Raw genomic sequence first — 14057 nt, forward strand, 5'->3', positions numbered from 1 at the left:
CCCTCCAGAACCACGCTCCTCTGACTCACCCAGACCACGGCCCTCTGCCCCCAGCGCCCTCCAGAACCACGCTCCTCTGACTCACCCAGACCACGGCCCTCTGCCCCCAGCGCCCTCCAGAACCACGCTCCTCTGACTCACCCAGACCACGGCCCTCTGCCCCCAGCGCCCTCCAGAACCACGCTCCTCTGACTCACCCAGACCACGGCCCTCTGCCCCCAGCGCCCTCCAGAACCACGCTCCTCTGACTCACCCAGACCACGGCCCTCTGCCCCCAGCGCCCTCCAGAACCACGCTCCTCTGACTCACCCAGACCACGGCCCTCTGCCCCCAGCGCCCTCCAGAACCACGCTCCTCTGACTCACCCAGACCACGGCCCTCTGCCCCCAGCTCCCTCCAGAACCACGCTCCTCTGACTCACCCAGACCACGGCCCGGCTCCACGGCCGCGGGGTTAGTGGAGTCCTGAAGGGGTTCCCCAGTGTCTCCTAGGACCTAGCACCCTGCTCCCTAGAGGAGTCTCGTAGCACCCTGCTCCCTAGAGGAGTCTCCTAGCACCCTGCTCCCTAGAGGAGTCTCCTAGCACCCTGCTCCCTAGAGGAGTCTCCTAGGACCCAGCACCCTGCTCCCTAGAGGAGTCTCCTAGGACCCTGCACCCGAGAGGAGTCTCCTAGGACCCTGCTCTCTAGAGGAGTCTCCTAGGACCCAGCAGCCTGCTCCCTAGAGGAGTCTCCTAGGACCCAGCACCCTGTTCCCTAGAGGAGTCTCCTAGGACCCTGCTCCCTAGAGGAGTCTCCTAGCACCCAGCACCCTGTTCCCTAGAGGAGTCTCCTAGGACCCTGTTCCCTAGAGGAGTCTCCTAGCACCCTGTTCCCTAGAGGAGTCTCCTAGGACCCTGCTCCCTAGAGGAGTCTCCTAGGACCCAGCACCCTGTTCCCTAGAGGAGTCTCCTAGGACCCTGTTCCCTAGAGGAGTCTCCTAGCACCCTGTTCCCTAGGGGAGTCTCCTAGGACCCTGATCCCTAGAGGAGTCTCCTAGGACCCTGTTCCCTAGAGGAGTCTCCTAGCACCCTGTTCCCTAGGGGAGTCTCCTAGGACCCTGCTCCCTAGAGGAGTCTCCTAGGACCCAGCACCCTGTTCCCTAGAGGAGTCTCCTAGGACCCTGTTCCCTAGAGGAGTCTCCTAGCACCCTGTTCCCTAGGGGAGTCTCCTAGCACCCTGCTCCCTAGGGGAGTCTCCTAGGACCCTGATCACTAGAGGAGTCTCCTAGCACCCAGCAGCCTTCCCTGTAACCAGTGGTTATCTCATTACATTATATTCATATAACATAGTTTAGACTGCATTGTTCTTTGATAACAGAGTGAGGTGTCTCACCAGCACGTCCCTCCTTCCATTAACACAGAAAGGAACCAGAATGATTTGAGGAGGGAGGGTCGACGGTGAAAGTGCAGGGGGCGGGGCCTGAGGCACAGCCGGACCTGTCCGTCAAGGACAGAAGTGGTGTGATTGGAGCTTCTGCAGCGGGTCACGCCAAGGCGGTCCCCACGGTGAGACACCTCACTCTGTTACCAGAGAACCAGGGGTCACGCCAAGGCGGTCCCCACAGTGAGACACCTCACTCTGTTACCAGAGAACCAGGGGTCACGCCAGGGCGGTCCCCACAGTGAGACACCTCACTCTGTTATCAGAGAACCAGGGGTCACGCAAAGGCGGTCCCCACAGTGAGACACCTCACTCTGTTACCAGAGAACCAGGGGTCACGCCAAGGGGACCCCACAGTGAGACACCTCACTCTGTTATCAGAGAACCAGGGGTCACGCCAAGGCGGTCCCCACAGTGAGACACCTCACTCTGTTACCAGAGAACCAGGGGTCACGCCAAGGCGGTCCCCACGGTGAGACACCTCACTCTGTTATCAGAGAACCAGGGGTCACGCCAAGGAGATCCCCACAGTGAGACACCTCACTCTGTTACCAGAGAACCAGGGGTCACGCCAAGGGACCCAAAGGTAACACCGTCCGAGGGCTTTCCTATAGGTTCACTGAAGGAAAGCCTATAGTGACCCCTATAGGAGAGCTATGGAAGGACCTCAACCTCCCCATAAACAGCCTCATCCCCCCTTGGCTCACTCTGTCCACGATAATTACAGTGTTTCACACTTTAATTATCTTTAATTTATCTGTTTATGGAATATGCTGTCATTTTTCATAATATCACACGTTTGACTTTTTATGGCATAATAACTGACATGTATATATATATTTTGTGTTCAACATTTTCTACTTATATTATAAACCTGACCTTTTTAGAGAGAGAGAGAGAGAGAGAGAGAGAGAGAGAGAGACACAGAGAGAGAGAAAGAGAGAGAGAGAGAGAGAGAGAGAGAGAGAGAGAGAGAGAGAGAGAGAGAGAGAGATTCACCACGTCTCTCCCCTCTGATCGTGAATACGAGTTTCTAGTTGTTACTTTAATCTCACCCCACCCTGGAACGCTTATTTTGCTGCGTCTACAGACTAGTCCCCTCGGTCATCCGTCGACGGATGGAGGCAGTGTGAATGCGCCCTGGCCTGAATACGCGCGGACCATGGACCTCTAAAGACCGTTTGGAATGCGCCCGGACCGTTTTGAGTACACCATCCGGGTCCTTTCAGTGCACTGCTTTCCCCCCGATCGTAATTGGAACGCCCTAATCAAACTAGGTATAGTAAGTATGGAGGTATGGATATCGGAATACGTTTAACAGTCTATTTATTGGTAAACTGACATTTGTTTTCTGTAAAGGACGTATGAAGCGATGCATCAGTGACTGAGTGTCTCTACCTGCTGTTTGAACCATCAAGTGTCTCTTTGTATTTGAGCTTCTAGACAGCGCAGCTATCTGTCTGTCGTTCATATTTTATTAAAGAGATGATTCTTCATCTCTGAGGGAAGTCATGGAGCAGCAGCCTCTAAGAGGTTAGTCTGACAGGACTGTAAACTGGGAGGGGAACGGGACCAACTGTTCACAACAGCGTACTTTAACTCTGATTTAGTCGGACGGTTTTTATTTCACACTTTATTGCAGCAGGAAGAAGACTAAGGTACGGTCGTCAACACTGACCTGTGATATAATAATCATATGTGAAGATTGAACTTGTCATCATATATCAGCAGGTTGATCTATCTAAGGTCACAGTCATTAGTTCACAGTGTTGCAGCACGCAGTCTCCTTCACCCTCACCGTAGTGTTTGTTGCCCGCCCCCAATTCATTTCCGTGTTCTTGTTGCATCTCTGTCAGAGCGAATGATGGTAAAACCATCCAGGTGAAAGTTTGTATCCTCAGTGACATCCTCAGTGCAGTCAACATCCGAAGAAACAAAACGTGAAAGAAGGGTTAAAACTTCACGGTAAAACACAAACACGCAAACGCTGAGCCGCGTCAGGAGACGCTCCCAGTACTGGTATATCATCAAATGTAAGCTTGCTGGTAGTTCTACCATGAGGACTCAAATCACGCGCGGCTGGCCGCCAATCACCAATCACCAGCTACCAATCACCTGCCTACACCTGCTCTATAAAGAGTAGTCTTACATATGTCTTTGCTGCTCAGGTCTTCGTTCGACGCACCTCCATCCACCCCACCACCACAAGGTCGGCCTCAGTCTACTTGTTCAGGGGAAGGCTCCGCCCCTGCTAGTCCTGGCAGGATACGCCGAGTCCGCACGTCACCCTGGATCAGTGACGGGGCTCATGCCAAAGATTTACCATGCAAAATATTCCCATGTCGTTATTTAAATAAATCCTGTTCATACTTATCAGTGATCGAGTCTTTATGGGAGAAATATCAGTAGGTTGATTTATCTACTGTAACGCGGTTAAAGAGGATATTATATATGTTATGTATATGACTACAAATGAGAAGGACCTTGAACCCTATCAGTGTAAGATTGTAAGTTAGCCGGTCTCACTGCTGGAGCTCAACATTTTACTCTTTTACTATTCACCATTCAGATGCTTTTATCCAAAGGGACCCAGGGTAAATCAAGATGTACAAATATGTATTAGTCACCTGATTTAAGTGTTCTTGTGTGACTTTAAAGCTATACTGTACGATGTGAGAGAGCTAGCATGATTTGAAATTAGCTTCTCTTCGGAGTTCCGTTGAACTCCTCCCCCACCCTTCAGGACTCCCTGCCCCCACCCTTCGACACAGTGCCGTGCACGAGCGCTGCTGCTGCTTACAGCTTACTTCAACGGCAACCATTGCGTCACTTTTCAGGCCATTCAACTCCCTCAGCTGTCGCCATCGCTGAAAAGCTAATCCAATATTTATTCTCGTTTTTCCTCGAGCAGTCTCCAACTTCTTTTTTGTTGCTGCCTTTTCAGTTTCTGTCTTTCTTTTTCTTGCCTTTTTAAAAGGATGAACCGGGGCAAGTAACGGTGGCAGTGGTAACTTCTGTTTTTTTTCTTCCATCGTGTTGACGTTGTAGGCTCACTAGTTCTAGTCCACCGTCATGAACTACTATGACAACAACGCTTCCTTTGCCCTCCGTGAACGCGCTCAGTTCGGCTAAGTCTCGTACACAGAGGGGAGAGAACGCGCAGGCTTGTGATTGGTTCTTTAGATTCGGGTACAATGTCTCCGATTGGTAAGCATTTTAACAGGTTTATAGCCGATACAGATTCCGTTTTTTTTTCGCTTCTTTTTCATTGCCCATAAGTTATTTATTGCTGTCAGGATGTAAAAACCAATTTCAACAACATATTAAAAAGTGCATATCACTGGAAATCGTACAGTATGCCTTTAAGGGGTACTTAGTGTAGAATGTAGGCATGCTGTTTTTATTCTTGATATGATTATTATTATTATTATTAGTCTGGATGAGGGCCATCTTGGTTAATGAAGGTTTTAAATGTATAATATTAAATATTTGGTATGGTCTTGTTCTGTGGGCCTGTCCTCACAGATCTGGTTGTGATGTCAGCCGGCACGAGGAAGCCCATTTATGGTCATGCTTTCAGAGCGGTGGGATTTCTTTGATCTTCAGGTTCCTCTGCAGACGTACCCAGGGAGGTCTTCATCAGTAGAGGGGGACGAAGGTGTGGAAGGTTCAGCTCCACAGCATCACTGATTGACAGCTCATTGAGGAGGCTCTGTGATTGGCTGGCCTCCAGACTGGGTGTGTGTTATGGAGGTCAGAACCAGAGGTAAAGCCTCCTGGAGCAGGACAGTGTGTTGAGGAGCTGGCTCTGAGTGGCCCACCAGGTCTCCCCTCCTCTGAAGGAGAGGGGCTATGATCTGCAGCTAGGAAAGACCGCCCTGCCTCTGGTCCACAGAGACAACAGCCCCCTGAGGCCGGCAACATGCAGCTCATATAAAAGCAGAGAACAAACCAACGCTGAACGGCCGTAGGAACAATATGGAGCTGGGTAGGGGCCCATGAGTCTGTGTATTAATGACTAACTCTCCAAAGGGACCTAGTAGGGGCCCATGAGTCTGTGTATTAATGACTAACTCTTCAGGGGGCCCAGTAGGGGCCCTTATGAGTCTGTGTATTAATGACTAACTCTTCAGGGGGCCCAGTAGGGGCCCCTATGAGTCTGTGTATTAATGACTAACTCTTCAGGGGGCCCAGTAGGGGCCCCTATGAGTCTGTGTATTAATGACTAACTCTTCAGGGGGCCCAGTAGGGGCCCTATGAGTCTGTGTATTAATGACTAACTCTTCAGGGGGCCCAGTGGGGGCCCTTATGAGTCTGTGTATTAATGACTAACTCTTCAGGGGGCCCAGTAGGGGCCCCTATGAGTCTGTGTATTAATGACTAACTCTTCCGGGGCCCCTATGAGTCTGTGTATTAATGACTAACTCTGCAGGGGGCCCAGTAGGGACCCCTATGAGTCTGTGTATTAATGACTAACTCTTCAGGGGGCCCAGTAGGGGCCCTTATGAGTCTGTGTATTAATGACTAACTCTTCAGGGGGCCCAGTAGGGGCCCTTATGAGTCTGTGTATTAATGACTAACTCTTCAGGGGGCCCAGTAGGGGCCCTTATGAGTCTGTGTATTAATGACTAACTCTTCAGGGGGCCCAGTAGGGGCCCATATGAGTCTGTGTATTAATGACTAACTCTTCAGGGGGCCCAGTAGGGGCCCCTATGAGTCTGTGTATTAATGACTAACTCTTCAGGGACCCCTATGAGTCTCTGTATTAATGACTAACTCTTCAGGGGGCCCAGTAGGGGCCCTTATGAGTCTGTGTATTAATGACTAACTCTCCAGGGGACCCAGTAGGGGCCCTTATGAGTCTGTGTATTAATGACTAACTCTCCAGGGGACCCAGTAGGGGCCCCTATGAGTCTGTGTATTAATGACTAACTCTTCAGGGGCCCCTATGAGTCTGTGTATTAATGACTAACTCTTCAGGGGGCCCAGTAGGGGCCCCTATGAGTCTGTGTATTAATGACTAACTCTTCAGGGGCCCCTATAAGTCTGTGTATTAATGACTAACTCTTCAGGGGGCCCAGTGGGGGCCCCTATGAGTCTGTGTATTAATGACTAACTCTTCAGGGGGCCCAGTAGGGGCCCTTATGAGTCTGTTTATTAATGACTAACTCTTCAGGGGGCCCAGTAGGGGCCCCTATGAGTCTGTGTATTAATGACTAACTCTTCAGGGGCCCTTATGAGTCTCTGTATTAATGACTAACTCTTCAGGGACCCCTATGAGTCTGTATTAATGACTAACTCTCCAGGGGACCCAGTAGGGGCCCTTATGAGTCTGTGTATTAATGACTAACTCTTCAGGGACCCCTATGAGTCTCTGTATTAATGACTAACTCTTCAGGGGGCCCAGTAGGGGCCCTTATGAGTCTGTGTATTAATGACTAACTCTTCAGGGACCCCTATGAGTCTCTGTATTAATGACTAACTCTTCAGGGGGCCCAGTAGGGGCCCTTATGAGTCTGTGTATTAATGACTAACTCTTCAGGGGCCTTTATGAGTCTGTGTATTAATGACTAACTCTTCAGGGGGCCCTATGAGTCTGTATTAATGACTAACTCTCCAAAGGGACCGGTGTGTGTGTGTGTGTGTGTGTGTGTGTGTGTGTGTGTGTGTAGGTGAGTGTGTGTGTGTGTGTGGTTGTGCGTGTGTGTGTGTGTGTGTGTGTGTGTGTGTGTGTGTGTGTGTGTGTGTGTGTGTGTGTGTGTGTGTGTGTGTGTGTGTGTGTGGTGGATTTGTGGTTGTGTACTATCCGATGGATGAACACAATCTAGGATCACCCATTCATTTCCTATGGCGGTCACTTTTGACCGGGAACATCACAGGTGTTACAAAGTTGACTAAACAACTTAAAATTACATGAAAGTAGTGATCAGCAATTGTATTTGTTCAAATGCCTAGTGTGGAGGATATCATAAGCCCTCGAGACAAATAAATGTAAAACACAATATTTATGATTGATCGAAGTGGAAATCGGTCAGATTTGACCCGAACATGACAGGAAGGTTAAAGGTGTTTAAAGAGAGTTATTTCTTACCTAATGTTATGGTCTAAAATGTGAAAATTGCAGAGTATTCTTGATTGCAATGAGAATCTATTTTTTCCTACAAAGTTGAATACAGTCAAATTAAAAGTAACCTATGGCTGCAGTTAATCATTGTGTTGGCACTTTATTATTTTCCTCCATACAAACCTAGTCACTAGTCCATATCTGAGTAAACTACTGGCCTAGAGGGTTACCGAAACACACACACACACACACACACACACACACACACACACACACACACACACACACACACACACACACACACACACACACACACACAGACACACGCACACACACACACACACACGCGCACACACACACACACACACACACAGACACACACACAGACACACACACACACACACACACACACACACACACACACACACACACACACACAACCACACACACTCTCTCAGAATATAGTGAGGAGGAATGCAAACACACAGTAAGTGACTACATTAAGTTCCAGGACGTACAACGTACAATAAGTGCGTACAACGTACAATAAGTGCGTGGCAGTGTACCAGCAGTGTTGGGAAAGTTCACTTTCTACATGAACTAGTTCAAAGTTCAGTTTACAAATTTTAAAATGAACTAGTTCAGTTCAACGTTCATAATTCAACATTTTGAACTAAGTTCACAGTTCCAAAAAATTAGTTCATAGTTCTTTTTTTCAATATGATGAGCTATTCGTTTTTTCCGGTATTTTGAACATAGAGCCCGCTTTGTGGTTTGTCTAGGATGAAATAGAGTGGTTGAATCAAGTATCGTAGCGAAATACAGTTTATATCGTGTTTTATTGCACATTTAGCGCATTTTTGTAAATCCCATTGATTTCTGTTGGAAGGCTCATTGCTTGTTGGCCGGAAACGTAAAGGCGGGGGGGTTCACGTTTGGTTGTAGTCTTTTTGCTCGGTTCTATCCCTACTGTCGAGACAGAGAACCGAGTGAAAAGACTACAACCAAACGTAAACAGCCCCCTTTTCCGTTTCCGGCCAACAAGCAATGAGGCATTCTAGTCCGCTGAGCTATGAGCCAGAGAATTAAAGGTCCCATGACATGAAAATCTCACTTTATGAGGTTTTCTAACATAAATATGAGTTCCCCTAGCCTGCCTATGGTCCCCCAATGGCTAAAACTTGCGTTTGGTGTAAAACGAGCACTAGCTGTTCTGCTCGCCTTTGAAAAAACGGAGGCTCAAGCACGCTGATTTGGAATGTCTGTATTCATGACGTCATCAGGAATCTCAGCTCCTCCCCTTACTCTGCCTGGCCCGCCCAGAGACGTTGGCCCGCCAATGAGACTCGACCGTGCGGGCGCCACATGTGTGTGTGTGTGTGTGTGTGTGTGTGTGTGTGTGTGTGTGTGTGTGTGTGTGTGTGTGTGTGTGTGTGTGTGTGAATACTAGGGCTGTAACGATACACAAATTCACGATTCGGTTTGTATCACGATTTTTGACCCACGGTTCGATACATCCCACGATTCTTTTAAATTTAAAAAGCATTTTATTTAAACAACACTTAAATACCAATTATCTTAACGTAACATTTAATAACAAATAATTTGGAACACTGAACAGATTTGAACCGAAAGAATACTATTAAAGTATAGCTAAATTAATAAAGAAATAACCAAAGATTGCAGTTGGAGGATGCTTTTTGCTGGTAGGCATAATAGGGCCCCTTTAACTGTTTGGTTGGTTTATTCAAATATCCTTATTAGCGCTTCTTATTAGGCTATGTAGCTTAAATAATGACATAATCAGGCCGTATAGAATGCAACATGTTTAATAGCCTAACTTTCAATAGATGAGGAAAAACATGAACGTCGCAATAACGAGGCATAGTGTTACGAGTAGCATATGTGTATGCGCGAGAATGGCAGTGTGCGTATGCGTGTGTGAGTGACGTCAGCGAGTGAGTGGACGAGCGAGGAGAGCGAGCGGTAGCGCGTGTGTCTAGTGAAGAAGCGAACGAGTCCGGTAGAATAAAGTACCCATCCTGTCAATAATCGGTGGCCGCTTCATTCCAACCTATAAGCAGACAAACTGCCAGTCAAATCACACAAAACAATAGAGACAGGATCACACAGGCAATTTTTTTCGCCCTTGGCCCACTCTGGATAAATGTCGTTCATATCGCATATGAGGACTTCGACGGCTGTGGAGAAATGCAATCCTCCGTAGCCACGGAGAGCTGTGATCACAGAGAGGGCATCTCGTCACATATTTACAGCATCGATAGGAGGGGGCGCTGTCAGCAGACTATTATTTAGTTTGCTAATTATTAGCAAATTTCAATCGGACAATTTGACCGAAGAGTTAGAAAGGGCATATCGCGCTTCTGCCTTCTCACACCGCGAGACAGGTTCGTGGCTTTGAGTATCGCGATTTTCGGTTTGATACGCGTATCGTTACAGCCCTAGTGAATACACAAACTGTAACGCAAGTGTTTCTTATCGGTTCTTTGACGTGTCTTGTATTTCCACAACGAGACTGTATTGGGGGTTATCTGAGCCATGGTTGAGAAGGAATTGGGGGAAAGGAACTTTGGCTTTGACTGGCTGAAGTACATGAACTGCGTCATGCCGCCGGTTGCCGCGAGGCACCATCGCCCGGCAGCGGGCAGCCGGCAGCAGGCAGCGCGTGGTTCAGTCGACTTCAGGTTGATGTGAAAGTGGAAGAACCAGAGACGTCGCAGAACCCGACAAAGTCGTTTGTGATTCATAATATCGTCTGGAGGCGCACACAGCTTTTGGCCGTGATAATATGTATTAAATGATATAGATTTCTATGTATTATGTGATATTATTTAGATATAGAGCTCCAGGACTGTAACGCAAGTGTTGTACACTTCCTTATTATTTGGATAACCGTTCTGCTTTTGGCGTTATGGCGCATAACACGTCGGACTCTCGTCTCTGGTATTTCTACAACGAGACTCGTATTGGGGGTTATCTCAGCCATGGTTGAGAAGGAATTGGGGGAAAGGAACTTTGGCTTTGACTGGCTGAAGTACATGAACTGTGTCATGCCGCCGGTTGCCGCGAGGCACCATCGCCCGGCAGCGGGCAGCCGGCAGCAGGCAGCGCCCGGTTCAGTCGACTTCAGGTTGATGTGAAAGTGGAAGAACCAGAGACGTCGCAGAACCCGACAAAGTCGTTTGTGATTCATTATATCGTCTGGAGGCGCACACAGCTTTTGGCCGTGTATTAAATGATATAGATTTCTATGTAATATATGATATTATTTAGATATAGAGCTCCAGGACTGTAACGCAAGTGTTGTACACTTCCTTGTTATTTGGATAACCGTTCTGTCGGACTCTTGTCTCTGGTATTTCTACAACGAGACTCGTATTGGGGGTTATCTCAGCTAAGGTTGAGAATGAATTGGGGGGAAGGAACTTTGGCTTTGACTCCCTCAAGAACATGAACCACGACATGGAGGAGAAAGGGATTGTTGTCTCCAGCTTGAGACCCGCTGAGGGACCACTGCCGGAGGCGGAGGTGCCTAAGCGCTGCCCGGCAACGATCCCTTTCTCCTCCTTGTCGCGGTTCAGTCTACTTCACATTGATGAGGACGTTGAAGAACCAGGAACGTCGGAGAACCCAATGCAGTCGTTTGAGATTCATAATATCGGCTCACACAGCTTTTGGCCGTTATAATATATATTATATGATATAGATATCTATGTAGGCTATATGCAGTGATGTTGCTAGGTACGCGTCCTGCGTCCCTGACGCATTAAAATCTGAAAGGACGCACTAAACTCACTATCCATGCGTCCCGGGGACGCATCTCATTTTCCCCATGAAAAACGATACATTGTGAACATTAAACAACTCGTGTTTAATCACAGTAACTGGCTAAAGAAACCTTCTTGTGAGCAGACCGGACAAGCGCTGTTTCAACCCTCTGCGCATCTACTCGGCGCAGACGTGATCCCCTGTAGTATCGCGACATGCTAATTTAGCCGCTACCAAAACAACTAGCTCGTCACCGTTGATTTCATTTCAACAATTAAAAATACGAACTTTATAGTAAATAAACCCACGTTTCCACTGCTCGATGCTGTGCTCATTCGTGTCGATTATGTTGTAACGTTTAGGGGACGTGCTATAATGAAATAAATGAAAAATAATCCGGTGGTGGTGATGAAAACTACATTGAACGGCAGCCGCCATATTGTTATGCCCAAACGGCGCCTGCGCATACATCGCGCTTCCAACGAGATCCCGTTTTTCTCGAGAAACAGGCAGAGAAGAGAGAACGCAAAAATGCCACCAAAGAAAAAGATGAAACCTATTGCAGGTCAGCAAACCTTTGCAGCTGCATTTTCTGTCCCCACTACCTCTGCACTCCTCCCTGACTCTGATCAGCCTAGAGAGAGTACCTCAACATTAAAACACATTTTTTACACTGGGGAGTCGGGACCCATTGAATTTCTCAGGGACCCACCCAACTCGCCACCTGTGGGTCCCGGGGACTCACTACATTGAAAACCTATCAACATCACTGCATATGATAATATTTAGATATAGAGCTCCAGGACTCCCGTGTGTTCTAGAATATTTACAGAACACGGCTAAAGGCTGTGTGCGCCTCGCCATTGCGATACATCCACTGTAAACAGAGCGCATGGTACCATGGCTGCAGGCTGCTCAGGGCCACACCCCCACCCTCCTCCTTGACCCGCCTCCCTCCTCCTCATTTGCATTATAGCTACAGACACCAAAACAGCGCATTTGGGGGAAGCTCAATGTGCGACTGGCTCGGAGTGGCTGTAACTCTGCACCACGGCTGAATTTTGGGAACGTCTTTGAATACTGTGTTAGTTGCCCACTAATACCTATATTAAAGAATACATAAAATAGCATGTCATGGGACCTTTAACGTTATGGATTGTACATATTCATAATTCGAAATTCGTCTCAGCCTTTACACCACAGATACTATAGGGTCTAAAGCATATAACCGCGTTGTCTGATTACAGTTGAATTCATTTTCCCACAATTTAACAGCTCTCGTTTTGAAAAATAATCACCGCGCCATTCGTTTCAATGGGAATCGCAATACTTTCAACATAAAGTGTACATATTTATAATTGGAAATTCGTCCCAGCCTTTATACGACAGACACTATAGGGTCTATAGCATATAACCGCATTTTCTGATTACAGTTTAATGTAACAGTAAACTGAACTCACCGCAACTTCAAATTAACCACACGGAGAGTAGCATGGCAACCGGTCAAACAACACGGCGTTCTGCGCGCGCATCCGCCGTGTTGATAAACAATAACCCCCATATTGAACGAAGTTAAACTAAGCTAGCGTCCCGTTCACAGGCACCAGAATGAACGAGTTCACAGTAACGTTTATTAGTGGTGCCGAGATGATGCCTCATGAAACGTCAAAGCCTCTCAGCCAGATGAAGCACCAAAGTGGTTCGTGCTCGAAGCTTCAAATGAGTACCCTAGGGACATCTAGTGGTGAATGAAATTATGACAACCCAACCCAAAATGTGATTTTTGCTTCGTGTGCCGATACAACATTAAATCATTTGAGAATTGAAGTCATTTCAGTGATACATGTGTGTGAGTGTGCCATTCATAAAATGGCACAGAGCTCATGCTAGAAAATAAATCATTTGGCAAAAGTGTGTCTTAGCAGACGCTTTTATCCAAAGCGACTTACATCGGTAAATACACACATTGACACACCGACGGCAGAGTCAACCATGCAAGGCGACAGTCAGCTGTCAGGAGCAAAGTGACAGGGACACAACAACACTGAACTTGGAGGACCTGGGGATTGAACTAGCCACCGGTTACAAGTCAACTGCTCTACCTCCTGAGCTAAGCCGAGCCACCCTGCATGACAACTGAGAAGGACTTATTAATTTAATAGCCATTAAAGCCGAAATCTCCCGCCAATACTGAACCCATACAGTGTTTCCCACAGACCAAGGACCAATGTGTGGTGCGGGGGGGGGCGCGCGACACAGCGCGACACAGCGCGAGACACGGCGGCGTCAGCGCACTGAACTTGTGATTCTGTGACATTCAAGGAATGAATTGGAACAGACAACTAAAGCTGGAGGTTCTTATTTGAAGTACAAATAAACTCAAGACCTACCTGCACCAATATTTAACTTTTTTAGGAAAAATAAAATAAATAGTAACAATATAGGTACAACAAGGCAACTAACTAAAATAATGAATGCAATGCACATATTGTCAGGGAGGGCAGCCGACTGAGGTCTAAGGACATGGAAGGCTCCTAGGATGTCCAGCTCCTGGAATCTCCTTTTCAGTTCTGTCTCCAGGCCAGTAATGTAGGGTTGGATGACCTACAATGAACAGATCAGCACATTTTCTCTACCAGAAACAGAAGGATCGAAATTACTTTCCCTACTCTTATTTTTTTAAAGTTAAAATCTACACTAATCTGTTTCCACCTCACCTGTTGTTTCAGCAACATTTTGTCTGCTGTCCTCCTGGCCTATATTAATCACTATCTCTCCTGAACA

This window comes from Gadus morhua, unplaced genomic scaffold (genome assembly GCF_902167405.1).
Source record: "Gadus morhua unplaced genomic scaffold, gadMor3.0, whole genome shotgun sequence".
NCBI lineage: Eukaryota > Metazoa > Chordata > Actinopteri > Gadiformes > Gadidae > Gadus > Gadus morhua.